Consider the following 18049-nt stretch of genomic DNA (forward strand, 5'->3'; position numbering starts at 1 on the left):
AACTGCTCCTTGGAGCACGCACTGAGTAACACTCAGACAGAGACTGTCTGTTCAAGGGCTTCAGCAGCACCCATGCCTGTGTGTTGGGTGGGACAAGTGGAAGTATTCTTCTAGGCTGAGGCACCAGAGGCATGATGGTGAAATCCAGGATCAGGGGGTTTGTATCATGGTGGTGTCAATTTAATTAACCATCATTATCTCCTTTTGCTTATTCTCTTCCCTTCATCCCTTATACCAGGCTTAATTAAGGCAGTGCAAAGCTTTTGGGGGGCACTGACTTGGCTTAAATGAGGCATCTATTGATTTAGCTCTGTCAGGAACAATTGCTGTCAGCTGATTACCTTACCTACCATGTATTGAGAGAATCTTAATTACAGTGATAAATGATTTCAATCTATTTTCAAGCCTTTGCAAGGAATGCAAATATTCCATAACCTTCTTTCTTTATCCCACCATTTCTTCGTGTGTTTCTTGCTTGCTTTTAACACCAAATACATCTCATTGTCCTCACTGCAAAGGAAATCACCCACTCTGTTTCTTTTGGCTCATCTTCTGTGGGATCAATCGTGTTGGCAAGGTGACAGACGATGGCAGTGAAAGTGCGAGGCATTTTTTCCAAGCTGCTTCTTTGCTGGTTTAGATCTAGTTCCAAGCTCCTTAACGCCACAAAGAAAATATTATTAATATGTTGTGATTCTTGGCACTTTCTGAACATGCTGTTGGAGTTTCTTTCCACATGGCATGTGGAGTTTCAGGGCCAGGTTCCCATTCCTCTGCGTACATCAGATCAATGGCAAGAGGATGAAGGCAAAGGATGACACGATTTTCCGTGCTTTCTCAGGATTAGGGGCTGTACAACTGCAAGGAGGAACCAGCTCACGCTGCCTGCCTCAGCTAACAAACCTTTCCACTTGCACTGACAGAAGAGAGCAGCAGGCAGAGAAGGGGCTGAGCTCCTGGCAAATCCCTGGCACCGCTGTATTTCTGAAGGCTTCTCTTGGGTTCCTGCTACGTTGTTAATTTGTTTAGCATACAGCAGGTCTCATTATTCCTAATAGGAGCTGTTGAGAAACGAGTGCTTTTTGACATCTGCCTGTACATGCTTAATGAACGTGCTCAAGGGAAATCAAACATTTGGGATTTCTATTGAAATTCCTCATTGAACCCCAAAGACTTTTTTAAGCAGGAAGAAGAACAGTTACTTCATGCAGAAAATATGTTTTCCATGTGCTTTGCTCTTTCTTCCCTGAATCCCTTTCTCAGTTGCTGTGTGAGCACCATGTTAAAAGCATTTGAACTGTGTTTTACTGCCCATGAGCCAATGGTAGAATAAGAAAATGCTGTTTTCTCGATGATGAATGATAAGGAAATGCTATTTTTTGATACCAAATCTGTCTGTACCACTGCCAACTCGTTTGGGTTACTGCTGATAGGGAAGCCAGGGCAGGTGCTGGGAGTACCCACTCAATGCTGCACAAAAGAAACTCAAACTTGTGATAGATGTTGCAGCAACCAACACAGTTTTACAGGGGGGCTTTTGCCATCTAGCATAGATGGCAGATTCCAGTCAGGAAAAAGGCATCTCAAGTTATAGATCATCTACACTGTGCTGCTTTCCAGAGAGCTCAGATTCTAACTCATTAGGACTCACCATGATCCACGTGATGATTTTCTCCTGTGAGCTGGTTACTGGGAGAGGAAAGGGAAAGGAGGATGTCTTGCTCATTGTGTGCTAGCCCCAATGAGTTTCCAGGATGATGCCTAGGCAAGAAGCATGGTAGTAGGAAGTCTCCACCCCCCTGTTGTGACGGCGTCTGTCCTTGCAAGGTAATCCCAACCATTTTTCTCTAGTAAAAATGTTGATACCTGGAGCAAGAGTGGCCACTGATTCTGTGAAGGTAGCAAAACAGTAACAGTGATGTTGGATGCTATTGTAGAACAGCAAAAATGAGGGCCTCTTCATCTCCCTGGCCCTCCTCAACCAGATTTGAGCCTTGTCTGGCTGGTCTCTGCACTGCAGTCATCGTAATTCCCTTCTTTTGTGGCCAGACTGCTCAGAAGTGCTCAGCTCTGCAAATGCCAGTGCCCTGGCTCCGTGAGTGAATCACTGTCTGTGCAGCCCCGCCGGCAGCACCTCTCTGCAGAGCCTACCTGTCCTACTGGTGATCTCACTGAGAGGCATGAGTCACTTTGGAAGTTCCCAAGTCACCCAGCCCAGTCTGGAGGCTTAGATCAACAGCAACAGTGTGGTGGAAGAATGGCCACAGTTTCCATAGAAAACTGCATCACTCCATGCATTTGAAATCCATTGGTAGGTTATTGCAACAAGGTGCAGTTGGCAGCGTGCTCTGGAATTGGCTCTGAGGTTTTACAGAGAAAGTATTAATGTCTATACAATTCCACAGGCCTCTGATCTCCCTAAAGCCCAGGCTTCATGTGGGGCTGTTGGCCACCTCCTGCAGCAGCCTTTGACAATGAGGAATCCCACAAGGATATTTCACTCAGACTCCTTCTGACTTAGCTTTCAGCAGAGCTCCTCCTCCCTGCTCCCTGGTTTACATCATCTGGGGCTGGAGTCGTTAGGAATCTTGGATTTTGATTTAAGCAGAGCTGGGATTTTAACATCAGACTCTTGCATCTATGTCTGATGAAAACCTTGAGCCATTTGACATACAACCCCTGAACTTGGCCTACTGTATTAGATGTTCAAAGGGCTTTGTGTTTGCAGAGCCCAGCATACCGGGGCCCTGTTTGTTTTTTAATTCAAGCTGGCCTTGAAAAATGATTAAACCAGACTGAAATAACAAAGCTACTTCTCTTGGTTTACTTGTAGAGCTGAGAAACAGCTCAGCAAATGTCAGACAGGTCTAAACCAAAAGGAAAAAATAGCCTTCTGTCTTAGGGGCCAAATTGCACATAGAATAATAATGAACCTCTGGAACTGCTGATAGGTAAACTCTAAAAAAGGAAGAAAAAGGGAGTGGAGAGTAGGACCAGGAACTATTAGTGTGACTCAGTGATGCTAGATGCAATAGGGAGCAGCTCTGTGTTGTTAACAATTGGGGACACAGATCTCCAAGTCTAGAAATGGAGCTGCATCATTCAGCCCATCCCAGGAGCAGAGGGGAGCGTGGGGTCGGTGCCAGTTGCCTGGAGGGGCCCAGCACTCAGGGCACACGATGTGCACAAGCACAGAGGGCTTCTGGTTTAGCAGAGGAGTGGAAATCATAGAATCATAGAATGGTAGGGTTGGAAGGGACCTTTAGAGATCATCCAGTCCAACCCCCCTGCAGAAGCAGGTCCCACCTAGATCAGGTCACACAGGAACGTGTCCAGACGGGTCTTGAAGCCCTCCAAGGAAGGAGCCTCCACACCCTCCCTGGGCAGCCTGGGCCAGGGCTCCCTCACCTCAACAGGGGGAGGGTTTTTCCTTCTGTTTAAATGGAAGTCTTTGTGTTCCAGCTTCTTTCTATCACCCCTTGTCCTGACACACCAGGGCGGTGGTGCCAGAAGTATGGTGAAAAAAAACCTCTTTCTAGATAGTAGTTTTCAAGCTGCCCTCATGTCAGGGGTTACAAGAGATAAGGGTTCAGCTGTGCTTTTCTCTGCTGTGCTTGCCTGAGACAGATTGCTCTCTCAGGGACAAACGAGGGAAACGTTTAACTGCAGTTTTGAGACAGGCAGCAGAGACAAGCAACGAGCTCTGTGTGTGTGTGTGTGAATGCTTTGAGAGAAAATTAAGTCTCAGTTTCCCTGGTTATTCATTCCATGTCTGCAGCTTGCCTAATTGAACTCTGAGAGGTTATCAGTTCTAACAAAACACTCATTAGGGGATACTGGTTCTGTTAATTTTTCCAATCGCCGTTTCCAGTGGCTCAAAATTGTTAATGGTTATTAACAGGAAAAAGTCAAAGCAGGAGAAGAAAATCAATCTGTGAGGTACAAGGGGGAAAAAAAACCCCTGTGACTGCTGGTTCTTGGTATGCTTTTTACTATCCTCCAGAAGTATGCTAATGGTCTCTCTGCCTCCTTCAGAATAGCTTCTGTGATAAAGGTGTCCAGAGAAGGTCCAAAGACAACGGTCAAAATAAAGACCGTGTTCTTCCAGCTAACTGCATAGGAAACTAGGTTATAACTATATCTGGGAATATTTCAGTGAGACAAACGTCTGTTTTCGAAGACAAATGTCTATTTCCAAATGTCAGAGGAAGAGATAAGAGATATCTTTTGAATATGTTTTAATGGGAAGCCCAAGGGTCAGACTGCAGTCATCGCTCACATGTAATTACACCAAGTGTATGTGCCCAAATGGCTTTGGTCACCTATGCCAATGCTGAATTCAGTCTAAAGGGATAACTTTGACGTGGTGAGGACTTGAAGATGACATGTTTTCAGAGCTTTATGTTCTGCTGTAACTGCCACATTCCTATCAGCATGAATGGGTGCCAAGCAAGTAAAACCAAGGCTTCTTGATTTGAAATTCTGTTCCTGAGTGCCACGGTAGATTTACAGTTTGACTACATGCCACACCGAGAGGTTATATCCAGGGCATGATGTCCATCCATAATCATCCAGAAATACAGACTCTGGGATTGCTTCACAGCTGCCATAACATTACTGTGAGATGTAACGTGTTGGGATCACTCATGCTGCCCCATAGATCAAGGAGAGTCGCAGGACACAGGATGCCACATCAGATTCCTCATCCCGTCCCCTTAGGTCTGACTGTGCTCACACTTTCAGAAACCTTTCCCCAGGGAAGCCTTCAGGAGAGGGAGGGTGAAAAGTATGCCTCAAGACACTTGGTCATCTCTTCTCCCCTGTAATCTTCCCACCTTCATTATTCAGCCCCTTCTGGGAGGTTGTTGGGTACTGCATCCCTGTCCCCTTTCTCTGTGCCACAGCTTTGCCCTGTCTCCTCAAAGCTCTGTGCATTTTCTTCCCTGCCTAGTTTCAGCAAGTCCCTACCATCCATGTGTGACTATGGCAAAAAAGACTTCAGGAGAAACTCACTTAAAAGGCTGCTCTTTCTGTTTGATGATTAATTTGTCCTAAGCAGGGGGGAAAAGGGTTTTAAATAACTTTTGCTCCCTATTGATTTTTAGCAGATTTATATTATGGGAAAAAGTCCCAGGGAAGAGAAATTGCACTTTTCCATTGTGTGTGAGAATAGTTTGTACAGCTTGTGGAGAAGTGACATAGGATAACAGAAGCTGAGTACCAAGGCCAGGGAAAATGTCTGAACTTGTTTAAACTTCCAGTGCCGGAAGGTCAGGCTGTAAAACAAACACATGCTGCCCCGTCAGGTCACTCCACAGGGTTCCACGCTGCTAATTCTGCTTTCAAATGCGTCTGACTGATGTGACTTCTGTCAAATCAGCTTCCCAAAGGCCAAGCTGCCATCCATCATCTAAGTGTTGTGTACTGGGATTTCCTGAATTCTGGATGGGGCAAAATATTTCTGGGTGGTGAGAAAACACCTCCTCTTGCTTTTTAAAATGAGGGCTGAATTCTGGACTAGGTGCACGGATAAAGTGACCTTAAGTGTGTCTAACTTAGAGCAAAATGTGTCCAAAATACAAATTGTTATTAAGCACAGGGCTAGGAAAGGCAGGATTAGGACCCCAAAGAGCGAAGCTGGGAATGACATTGCCCTCATCTCCCTTCACAGTCCTAAATCTGTTCTGCACAGATTCGGGGTTTGCCTGGGTTGGACAGTTTTGAGGTATCTTGCTGAGCTGCTCCCCCACACCATCAGTCCTTCCCATCTCCCTGACTTTCCCCTCAGGGTAATTTGGTTCCTCCAAGCCAGCAAAGCTGTTGAGAGCAATGTCAAATCCTGGCACAACTGACCTCTGCAGTCAGCCCCTTCCCTGTGAGGAATGAACTCGTCATGGGGTTCCCAACACCATCGAGTTTCAGGTGTAATTTGCAACATGAGTCCAGACTTGGCCGTGGCCTTGACTTTGCCATGAGGATGACACCTGATTAATTTGATGCACATGCTGCAAAGTTCCAGTCTGTGCAGAGCCTGATGTGTTTAACAGCTTGGAGAATGAAGACAATGCCAGCTACGTCTGCTTCTCTGAGCCATGTAGAAGATATGTAACTCTCCAATGGAAGCAAAGACATGTACGTGTGGAAAATATGTTCTAAATCTTTGAGGAAGTAGCAATGCCCAAAAGTTACAGGAAAGATCCTTTTGGCTTAAGCAGTTCTAATCAAAACCACTGAAAGCACCCAAAAGCAACATCATTCAATTGGTTTAACTTTTACCTGAGCGCTGGCAGGTGTCCACAGACCTGTCCCAAGCCCCACTATGAATGGCTTTTGAATCTGGGAAGCAGTGTTGAACTGGTGTTTGGATCTGCAGTGACAGCACACACTCAGCTGTGTAAGAGCAGAGCTGAAAGGATGAGCAACCTCATACTTGGTTCTCCTTGCACCAGACATGTGGGAAGATAGATTTGTTTCAATTTACCAGCGAGGGGGAGGAAATGTTGCTGAGATTCTGGGAAGCTTCTGCCTGGGACTTGAAAAGGTGACCTTCTCTGGTAGACAAAAAGCAGAAATAACAGCAGGCTCTACAGGAATTAAATCATCTTGGCTGTGGGATGAATTAAAGTTTACAATGTGGATTCATCTCTGCTCGATGTCCTCCAGAGGAGCCGAGCTCAGCCCATTCCTCAGCCCATTCCTCAGCCCATTCCTCAGCCCATTCCTCAGCCCATTCAGTGCAGCATCTTGCTGCACAGGCTGATGGGACCAGCCTTGTATTTTGTTCCAGAGCTCACAGTGAGGGTGTGTTTGTGCACAGGGCCCTTCTCAGGCAGAATAATCATTCTGGGATAGATTCCAGCAGTTTCTTCAACAGTTTCTCCTCCTTTCCACGTTAAGCCACGGCATAGGTTTGGCTTTTCCTTCCTATTGCTCCCACCAGTAGCCAAGTTACACGACCTGTTCTGTGACTTCAGTTTAAAATGTCCTTTCTGCAGGAAGGAAGGTATTTGTGATTATCTCTGACTTGGAGGATATTGCTTCAGTCACTTTCTAGGAGGTCTTGAGAAAGCAGGCTGGAATTTCCAAGTGTTTGTTGGATGAAGAGCAGTGGCCGGTGAGGTTACTGAGGACAAAGATTGCTGCACCAGGGAGCAGCTGAGGACCTAAAGGTTAAATCCCCCCACTGGCTGTAGACCACCAGGAATGAAATCCCAACAGCTGTGTGGGATGCCATCTTTTGTAAGATGATTGTTCAAAACAAACCACTTTCACAGCAGGGCATCCCAGACTGCGTTCTTCACTGCAGTTGTTTCTGAGTGAGCTCTGGCTCCCTTTCCCCTATGGAGGACAGGCTCAGGATGCTTTAGAAGCTCACCTGAAAGAGAGAGGCCTTTCTATTGCCACAGACTCCAAACCACGCACTGTGCTTCTGAAGGTGATGTAAAACACTAATGCCTGTTAACCAAAGGCTAAGATATTCACACTGGGCTATCTGCCATGACATTTTTACAGCACATAGGCAACTGTGTGGATGAAATTGTCCATTTTATTGGCAGTATCCCTTCTCAATGGTTTAAGGGCTTTTTTCCCTGAAAGGACTGTTGTGGTGATACTGTTCCCCCTGCTTTATCTCTGGGCAAGAACTACTGTGTCTGGAAAGTTCCAGTGTTCTGATTTTTCTCCAGAGGAGCCAAGTGTGAAGGGTCTGCAGCAGGGAGCGATCAGCACACAGCGTCTGGTCAGGGCACTGGGCTGAGCACCTCAGACAGGGCAAAGATGACTCCAAAGCAACATTTAATCAACAGTCCCCAGACTTCTGGGGAACTCAGGTTTAAAACCTCTCTGTTACAACCAACTCCCATGCCCCTCCCAAGTGGGGTCATCCCTGCTCTTGCCTATCTAAAGCTCTTGTGATTTCACACAGTTTGGGATATTAAGCAGCACAAAATACAGTTCATGGCTTGGTGCCTGTTGCAGTTTGGTGGCTTTTACAGATGGTGGCTTTGAATTTCAATGTTTCTGTGAATATTAAAAGGCCTGATAATGTCATTTTGTTACTGTAAGTTTGGATGCTGTTGATGTTGTATGCTGGAGCATTTTAAAGAGCTGGATGCTCGTTAGGTCGATGAGAGTGCCTAAGTTCAGTTCTTACTCCTGAAGAAGATATTAAGGCACATTTTAAAGGCTGCAGACATATCACAGCCAGCTATGGCCTGATTACTTCTTGCCCAGATTTAGAGCAAGCCTTGAAATGCCCTGGGAGGATTGCCCCCAAGGAGCTCATTTGGCTCCTGTGCAAGCTGCTGGAGCCAGCAGTGTCCTGAGCTGTGTGTGCTGCTCACTGGCTGCCCGAGAGCCCTACTGCCACTTGCTTCCAGCCACAGAACCACATAGGGAGCTGCAGGATGTGCAGGGCTGGCAGCCTCAGCCAGCACCAGATGCTGTGCTCTGCACCCCGAAAAGCAGTGCCCTTAAAATCAGACATAGAATCACAGAATCATTTGGTTGGAAAAGCCCTTGAAGCTCCTGGTGTCTCAGCCCTGCCCTCACCCTGCCCAGCCCGGCACTAACCCACAGCCCTCAGCACCTCAGCCCCACGGCTCTGGGATCCCTCCAGGGCTGGGCACTCCCCCAGCTCCCTGGGCAGCCTGGCACAGGGGCTGACACCTCTCTCAGGGAAACAGTTCTGCCTCAGCTTCAATCTCAGCCTCCTCTGGGGCAACTTGAGGCTGTTCCCTCTCGCTCTATCACTCATTACTTGAGAGAAGAGACCAACCTGCCCTGGCCACAGCCTCCTGTCAGGGAGCTGCAGCTCAGTTCAGCTGCATCAGTACCCCAGTACTGAGGTGACAGTGTTTTAGGAACAGCTGGGTGGTTTCAGGCTGACTCCTGGCTGGTTTTCCCACTGTACCTTGGGGTTTCAGATGCCACTGCTCATCTGTCTGTCGGGTTTAACCTCACTAGCACTGACAGAGCCCCGAGCTGACTGCAAGTTCCCAGGATATCTCCATTTGAGGTCGAATTTTCTGTGCAGATGCTGTCAGGCTCTGAAGGTGGCATGGCTTTGTCAGTACTCCTGCACTCAGCCTCACGCTCAGACAGCTTTTTCACATACGAGGGTCCTTCCAGACTAAACCCAGGTATAGCCCCAAGGCCTCTAACTTCATTGGTTCAGGCTATGGTGCTCTAATTATAGCTGAACAATATATCTTACCATCTGCTGGTACTTCTCTTGCAAACTGGTAGAAAAGCTGACTCCATTCAGAAGCTTGTCATTCAAAGTTTAGTCTAAAAGCAATTTATTTGGAAACAAATGTTTCCAGATGCTTTGCTGAAGTGAAGCACCAGCTTCCATTAAAAAAGCAAAGAAACAGAAACAGCCAAATGAACTCTGGCTTGTGGCTCGTGCAGGCTGTGGTGTTTCTGTCCTCTTCCCAACACCAGCACAAGTAAACCAAGTGCACGTCTCTGGGTGCCTCTGTTGAAGAGGGACAGGGAGCTGCTGGAGAGAGTTCAGTGCAGGGCCATGGAGATGATGGAGTGGAGCATGTCCCTTCTGATGAAAGGCTGAGGGAGCTGGGGCTCTGCAGCTTGGAGGAGACTGAGGGGGGAGCTCATTAATGGTTACATAAAGGGTGGGTGTGAGGAGGCTGGAGCCAGGCTGTGCTCAGTGATGGCCAATGACAGGACAAGGGGCAATGGGGACAAGCTGGAACAGAAGAGGTTCCAAAGAAACACAAGGGAAAACTTTTTCCCTGATGAGGTGAGGGAGCACTGGCAGGGGCTGCCCAGATGGGCTGTGGAGGCTCCTTCTCTGGAGACATTCCAACCCAGCTGGATGAGTCCCTGTGTGCCCTGCTCTAGGTGGTGCTGCTCTGGCAGGGGGGTTGCACTGGATGAGCTTTCAAGGCCCCCTCCAGCCCTTGAGATTCTGTGATCTCTGTGTTTATATTGTCACTTCAGGCTGGGAAAGGCCTCTGAGCAGGGTGGCTGCAGAAGGGCTGGGGTGAGCTGGCAGAGCAGGGCTTGTCAAAGCTTGCACATCAGCAGCAGGGCAGATCCCAAAGGGATGCCTGCCTTCAGCCCCTGCTGACCCACGGGAAGGTACCAGGCTATAAAAGATCCTGCTCTGCCTTTAGTCTGTGCTGACAGCTATAAAATAGTCACCTACTTTAGTGAAAAAAGGTATTTTTTAATGCTCATTCAGAGCACTTGTGGTTCACAGTGAACTGACAAGACCAACCACAGTCATCAGACCATGGCCAAGAAAATGCCTTCTCCCAAAAAGGTGCCTTCTTCCTTGCAGTGGCTGCCTTGGCTTCTCTGAAAGGAACAGACCTGAAGCTTAGCAGCCAGACATGTTTGTGAGGAAGATGCTAAACCTAGTGAGGGTTTTAAGAGTGCTTCCCATAGCAGGCTCTGCTTTGTGCAGTGGTGAAATGGCACACACAGTTTGCAGCTATGAAACAAAATGCATTAACCCTCAGTTTTTCATATGGCTGGATGGTTCCCTGAGTCAGACAGATTACCTCAGCACCACTGAAGAAGGGTAAAGCATTTCTTTCTTTCTCCCTCTGCCCTCCTCCTCTCTCCTCCATCTCCCCTCCTTTTCCCACTCCCCCTGGCAGCAGAGCACTCAGATCTACTTTCCCCTTTCATGGAAGAGAAGGCCTATGAATTTTGCTGAGTGTAAAGTGAAAGTCACCCGTGTGTGAAGAGCAGCCACATGATATGTAAATCACAAAATCAGCGACCGTGTAGGGCAGCCACAATTTGTTGTGGCTTTGGAGCCAGGAGGAGATTTCAGTAGCTGGGAGGAGAGGAGCAGATGACTGAGGCTCCCAAAAGGAATCTGTGTTGCAGGTTTTGGCCAGGGGATGGAGGTGGTAGCCAGACTGCAGCAGAGGAGCAGGGGGCAGGCAGGACTGGATGAAAGACAACCTGGCCAAGCCAAGGTCTTGCTGGGCTGTTTGTTTGAGGTTCATGGAAGCAGAAACTCAAGACCCAACGTGGTAATACCCCAACTGACCCACTTTCCCACTCTTTTTATGTAGGTTGTAGCTTGGTATTCAGCATGCTGAAGTGTTTGTGTGTTTCTGTGGGCAAGGGCTGAGTTAAGAAACGTTTCATGTGTGAATGCCAGTGACTGCACACTGCAGCAAGGGGCAGGGTGATCATCCAAGGCAGGCATGTTTCCATAGCTGGGTACAAGTCTCTTGCATAGGAATATTAACATCTCTTTAGCTACTAAGGAAATTTGCATAAGCAAATGTTCATTTTAGAATGGTTCCTATTTTTAGGTTAACAAATATTCACACACTGCAGAATATACATTTAAGAGACACTTTAATAAGAGGTTTAGTGCCATGTTTAAGTTGGGTCCTGACAAACTGCATGAGTTGCCAATACCTCTCACCACTCGTCCCAAGACAAAGAACTTCACTGAGTTTGCTTCAGTTAGCACTCTGAAAACAAGCACCAACAAGTATTCATGCTCTTCACCTCTTCCTTGTTCTCCTTTCTGAAAACAAACCAAGCCAAAAGCCCCTCTGGACATTCCGTAGCAGCCCCAGTGTTTGGAGGCAGCTGAGCCAGCCTCAGTGTTGCCATATATTGGGTAAGTTTTAATCTTGACTAGTGTTTGCAATTATTTGATTGCTGCCTTCTAAGTCCCCATAAAAGCCCTAATTTTCTGGGGCCCATGTGCCTTAGGGCTCTGGACAGTGCTGAGAGCAGGTGTGCATGGCTTTGTACTCCTGGGAAGCACCACATTTTTTCAGGCACCCATTTGCAGAGCGGCAGATAATGGGTGAGCTGATTTGGTTAATGCATTTTAGACATCCAGGATAACTGGTGACCTAGCTGTCTGGCCACCACCAACCTTATCTCTGGAAAGGCAGTCAAGGCTGCTATGGCAGCAGATGACTCTGCACGTGCCCAGGCTTCATGTTTTGGTATCCACCTTGAGGGAGAAGATGGGAATGGAGGCACCGAGCCTTGGGCTGCTTGCATGTTGTCAGCCAGGCTACAGAGCATGGAGGAGACAGAAGGGGAAGGAAAGGCCCCACATCTAAAAGGTTGTTTCCAAAGCTCTGGTTATACAGAGTGACAAGGAGATTACTTGCTCAGAAATGTGTGTCCTTAACTTGTAGTGGCCACCTCAGCTTCCAAGAAAGGAAGGGACCTGGGGCTTAGCCAGATGTATTTCTCAAGGAGATTCTAGAATTAGTGGCAGTTCTGAGAGTACTTGCACAGTGGGCTCAGCTTTGTGCATTTATTGCAGACACAGTGGAATAGAATTAATGATTAGTCCTTCATATCCCCCCACACATTGTTCCTAGACAGGAGGCCTCCTCTATCGAGGCCCTTTGGTTGGGCGTGCAGGAATACTTGTGTACAAAGTCACGTGGGATCAAGTGGAAGGCAGCTTGTGAGACCCCTCTGAAAAATACCCCCAGGCTGTCAGTGTTTAGATTCGAGCTGTCTTAAAGCTCCTTGTAACTGTACTGAGCAAAGGAAATGTCCCCAAGACATTTTTTTGTCTGGCCTCTGATAAGATAGCGTGCTGCATGCTGTGTTCAGAAGGGTAATGTTTTCTCCCAAGTCAGCTTTTACAGGGGGAAATGGTCACTTCTATTTTATTTTCTTGGAGCAGCTCAGACAGAGGGAATGAGATTTTGGCAAGTGTGTAGAGAAGGGTGGAGTGTCTTAGAGGGGAGGATGCTAAAATGGAAAAATTGAGTCTCTTGCATAGAAAAGATCCCGTTATCATTTGGATACCATATAGCTTGGTAAATTCCTTCTGTTTTCAGGACAGTTCCCAGAAAAGTCTTTACAGTAAATGTAAGCAAGTTGCAGCTTTGGGGCTTAAATCCTGACTTTTATTTGAAGGGGTGGGGTTGGAGTGGTAACCCAAGAGCTTCCTCGGCTTTCCACTCTGGAAGAAGGAATTTTTGTTGGCTCAGAGTTTTCTAACATGTCACCTTAAGTAGGAGCAATTAGTTCTGTCTCTTACACTGACCATGAACAACATTCTCCCCTCTTCCCACCACTGCCACCTTTGTCACCATAAAACACTTGAGAAACAAACTGCAATCCCCATCTACCTGTTACCCACCCAGGAGACACATCTTCCTTTGTGGTGACAGCCACACGTGGTGAAAGGGGCTTTGAGACATGCTCAGTGCAGGAGAAGCTCCATCTATTGAAAAGTCCCCCTCTGCAGACATTTTTACCTCCTGTGGGTTTGGAGCCAAGCTGGCAATGCCTTGATTTCGTGTGTGTGTGTGTGTGTGACACTGGTTTCATCAACAGCATCTCATGCTTATTAGTTCTTCCCACTGGGATACAGACACTTACATCAAGCTGAAAACAGCCTAAAAGCCTGTAGATGCAGTGACTGAGTAAACACCACGTACTTCAGGGGTCAAGAGTCTAATCCTTCATTACTTGATACAGAGCTATTTTTCATCTTCATAATGCATCAGAATCTTCAGACCAGGAGAATTTTGTAATGAAGAAGCTTCAAAGTGAAGTGGAGATGAGAATCCAGGGAGCACAAGCATTTCAGTACCAGCCCCCTCATAAAGAACACGTTGGCAAACAGTAAACTGGTTTGTAAGGCTTCATGTAGCATTTGAACGTGGCCAAGCTCTCAGCATTCTCATCACACATTTTTAATTAGACAATTGGACTGGAAATAGCTGGTGGGAGGAAGGGAATTTGGGCCAAGAGTTCCTGATCAGTCCAGAAGAAGATCTAGTTTCTCCTTTAACACTCAGAGTTCACCTGTGTGATTTTTTTCCCATGCAGCAGAAGCAACAGTGGTTCTCACTCAGAGCACATACAAGTAGTGCCAACAATTTCTGCTGCCACTTCTGCCTCCTTTGGTATTGGTATCTGTCTTTTTGATCAAACACAAGTTGAGGATCCCTAATGCAGCCTGTCAGGCAAAATGCAGGAGCAGAGCTGCAAACACTACAACAGAATGAATTCCTGCAGCAGCCGTCAGCGTGAGCAAAACCCTTCCATTCCCTACCCTTGCTCCACTGAATGTTCCACAGCAGTTGGCTAGTTCCTATTTCACTTTGCTCACGTGTGTGGCTTTTGCTTTCTCTCCTAAACTGTCTTTACCTCCACTCAGGAGTTTTCTCACTTTCACTGTTCCATTTCAGTCCCCCATCCTGCCCGAGTAAGGAGCGAGCGAGCAGCCGTGTGAGGCAGAGTTGCTGCCTGGGCTTTTAAACCACAACGGCTTCATAGTGGGCTGTGTGGAAGGGTAGAAACTGAAAGAACAGCACTGCAAGGATGGTTAACTAAACACTTGTTTAGAAAACTCGGGTTTTTTAGAGCCATGTAAGAGATGCTGATTGTAGAAGTGCCAAGAGCTACGGGTGAGCAACAGAAAACCGTGGGGAAGAAATACACTGAGAGAACAGCGTCTGATAAACAAGTGACATAATGCATTGACCCATAGCTTGCAAAATACGTTTAGTTTAAGCTTAGTTCTTGGTAAGAAAGCGATTGCTTTGGTGATTTTGGCATCTGATGGATGAGGAGAGCTCACTTGAGTGACATCCCGAGCCAAGTGGCTGGCGGGGGAGGGAGATGTGGCAGGCCTGCCCTCAGCAGAGCAAGCATTTGAAGGGGATGCAGTTTTCTTTGGCTGCTCTGCACAGCTGGGCCTTGTTGACTGGACAAACTCAGTCGAGACGGGTTTCTACAGACAGGCAGGATTTCAGAGGTCGTGCTCCCCGTTAGAATCAGGCCATTATCTCATTTCCTGGCACGATGCTACAGACAAATGGTCTACTAGATGTCAAATATTAGGAACCCAGGATCGGGAAGTGAAGCTCAGCAACCACCAGAACAGGTTGCTGAAAGGTGCAAGACCTCCAGATTATCTCTCCACCACAATTGTCAAAGTGCCCTCACACAAAGCCTAAAGAACAGGTCCTCCTCTGAGGTACTGCCTGTTCTAAAACAGTTGTCTTCTAATTTGCCAGAGCTGATTCCTGCCCTGTCTGCTGCCTGTGCTGATGAGAAGTGCATTTTTCCTGCCTCAGACAGCTGGCAGCTCTCCTGTAAAGCCCTGCCTATCACACTCTAACCAGCTCCAGGTGGCAAATCTGCCAAACCAGTGACGGCCCACGGGCTCTTGTGAGGCTCAGTCTGCAGCACCTCGTGCCAGGTGGCCAGACAGAAGGACCTGGCTCTTGGACAGCAGCTCAGAGCCCTGGCAGCACCAAGACAGAGTGCTGCCCACAAACTTTGTCCTCTCAGAATCACACTATCTCACAACGTTACCATAACAGCCGTTTCTCAACACTCTGTTGCTTCTGGCCACCCTTACCAGGCCTGGTATTTTGGTTTTGTTTCTTTTTTTAAGGCACAGAGAGAAAATGCACCTGCACTGCCAAGGGTCAGGAAGGCTGAAAATGAGGTTGGGGAGAGCCCAGCTTGTGTGCATCCATCCAAATGTAAAAATGGTGTAGTGGGCAGTGTATGAAATACCAGACCTGCCCCCAGGGCTGTCAGCGTGGCTCCAGGCCTGTCAATGTCTTCAGAAACCAGAGCCATCACAAATGCCCCATTAGTCAAGGGTTAGCTGGTCCCACAGCTGTCATTGGTTGTGCCCTATCCTGGGCTCCATCTAAAAAGGATTCGTTTGCCAACACAAGTGTTCCGTGGAGAAAGGGACAGTGGGGTGGTAGGACCATCTGCTTAGTTTCAAAGAACCAAATCAGGGCCAGAAAGTAATTACCAGGGTGTTACAGGGAAGATGTAGCACAGGGCCATCTTGCCAACCCCTGAGAGAGGGTGGACCAAGCTGTGCTTGAAGCTGTGCTGAAATTAACCACAAAGAGCTGGATCTTCGGTGACGATCCTCTGAGATTGCACGGTCTGCAAAGCCTAAGTGGAACTTCAGTTTCTACAACACGCTGCTGTTGAAGATGTCCTTTGCTGTAGGTGCACACAAAGCTGTACAAAGCCTTCACAGCAAATGTCAAGTGTGCAAACTCTGGCATGGCATTTAAAGACTGGATGGTCAAAAGTAGATGTCAGAAATCAGGACCATAACACACAAGCCAGGCTTTCAGAAACTAGGTGATCCCTAAAGGTCCCTTCCAACCCCTACCATTGATTCTCTGAAATGCTGAGCCACTCACCCAAGTGAGCAAGCTTAGTGCTTTTGGTTCCTTACATTTTCAAGTCATTTGGTTTTAAAAGCTCTAAAAGCAAATGATTCTGGGTTTGCTGACTGCTTCCTAGCAAATAAACTTCATGCTCTCATCCGCACGTGCCCGTTTGCCTGATGTCTGTAAAAGAGAAGTACACTGTACACCAGGGTTCTGGTGCATAAGTATTGCTGCTCTCCCATATAAAATACACAGCCAGGTTCTTTTACATAATCTCCTTGGGTTTTATTGCTTGTAAGCCTGAACTGAAGACAGTAGACGCTGTTTTGTTTTGAGTTGCTATAAATCTGGACATTTGTCTAAGAGGATAATTCATGGAGTGCTGCAGGACTGTTGTTTGAATTCCAGCAGGAAAAATGTCTTGTTTTGAAAGCAAGGCTTGTTTAACATCACAAATCTCATATGAGAAGCCAGATAATAAAGCCAAAAAAGGGAACAAAACCAATTCTTACAAGGTGGACCTCTAAGCTTTCAACTGGCTGATGTATGAGCTGTCAGAAATCCAAAGTTCACCATGTGCAGAGAGATGTTTTGCCAAATCCCTAAGTTAGGGCTTTCTTGGCAGGATACGTTTCCTGAGCAGCATTTTGAAGAATTTCATTGCTTACAGTTGTAAAAAGCTCTCCAAATGGTGCCTTGCTGCAGCAGGAGCACAAATGCCACGGTAGGGCCTGTTTTCAGCACTCTGCTGGTGTAATCGCCCCTTCTTTGCCATTGCTAGAAATAATAAAGGCTTCTGGTTCAGCTGTGATATGTGAACTTCCTAAACACTGCTGTGTGTCAGAGCTAAGAGGTAGTGCACAGCACCTGAACCCTTTGGTGGAAGTCCACGCTTGACCTGTTGCTGGAGAGGTGGATCACCAGTGCTGGTTATTGAGCATAGGCTAACGTGAGATGTGACTGCCTTACAGTCATGGGAGAAATCATCACAGGTTCTATAGCTCCAGACACCCTGGAAACACCTTCAGGTTCTGCTAATCCCATTTATTTGTGTGGTAGGTTCAGCCCAAGCCAGGGAGTGTCAAGCTCTAAGAACACTTTAAACCCAGGCAGCTTCTGATTAGAGAATTCCTTTGACGGGATCCAGAACATGAGTGACAAAAGACCTTTGGTCTCCTGATGCTTCTCTGAACTCCTTATGGCAGTTGCCCAAGCACAGGAAGGTTTTGGAAATCAGTAACTGGACTTAAAAGGCTCCAGTCCACTTGGATGCAGCATAGCAGACCTAGTCCCTGTTGATGCTTCGTTTCACCTGCTCTAAGTCTCACAGGATCATCCCCACCTGTGTGTGGGTGAGATCCCAGAAATAGGGACTACAAGGCTCAGCTGCTACCTTTTAAGAAGGGAGTCAGACTAGCTGATGAAGAGTTGTTGCTCACTCGTTGCTCTTCTGCTTCTCTCAGGGATGTTCTGTGAGCTGCTGAGGGTGTCCTGCAGCTCTGTGGTGGCTCACAAACAGGTTAACATCTGTGCAAGAGATATCTGATACCTCTCTGGCAAACAGAAGATGGATTTGAGCAATGTCTCTTGTGGAACCCTGTGCTCTCCAAGGTGTGTGTGACGTTTTCCCTGGCTTAAGAAGATTGATGTCTTCCAGCTCTTTGGTGAGTGCAAAGCTAATTGTTAAGAAATGGGGATGGAGCTGCAGTGAGTGCAGGTTAGCTCAGTGCACAGTGCGTTAGCCTAGGGCCTTACTTTTGTCTTGGGCTTTGTGAGAATTCTGTAGTGTACAGTGGGGGGTAGAAGTGATGTTGTGAGCAGCAGCCTCGTGTTTGTGTGGGCAAATGCTCCCTCTCATTGTAGGGAATGCTAGACCAAGCTCTGTCTCAAAACCAAACCTTTTGCACTTG

General features: G+C 47.2%; 1 long non-coding RNA gene across 1 annotated transcript in view; it reads left to right on the forward strand.

Annotated features, from left to right (window-relative positions):
- The window catches only part of LOC133625500 (uncharacterized), a 60713-nt gene extending 43036 nt beyond the window's left edge, over positions 1-17677 (forward strand). The window contains exon 3 of the long non-coding RNA XR_009818791.1: positions 17603-17677. This is a non-coding gene — a long non-coding RNA (uncharacterized LOC133625500). The remainder of the gene's footprint in view (positions 1-17602) is intronic.
- The last annotated feature ends 372 nt before the right edge of the window (positions 17678-18049 follow it).

The sequence above is a fragment of the Colius striatus genome, chromosome 5, assembly GCF_028858725.1.
Source record: "Colius striatus isolate bColStr4 chromosome 5, bColStr4.1.hap1, whole genome shotgun sequence".
Classification (NCBI taxonomy): domain Eukaryota; kingdom Metazoa; phylum Chordata; class Aves; order Coliiformes; family Coliidae; genus Colius; species Colius striatus.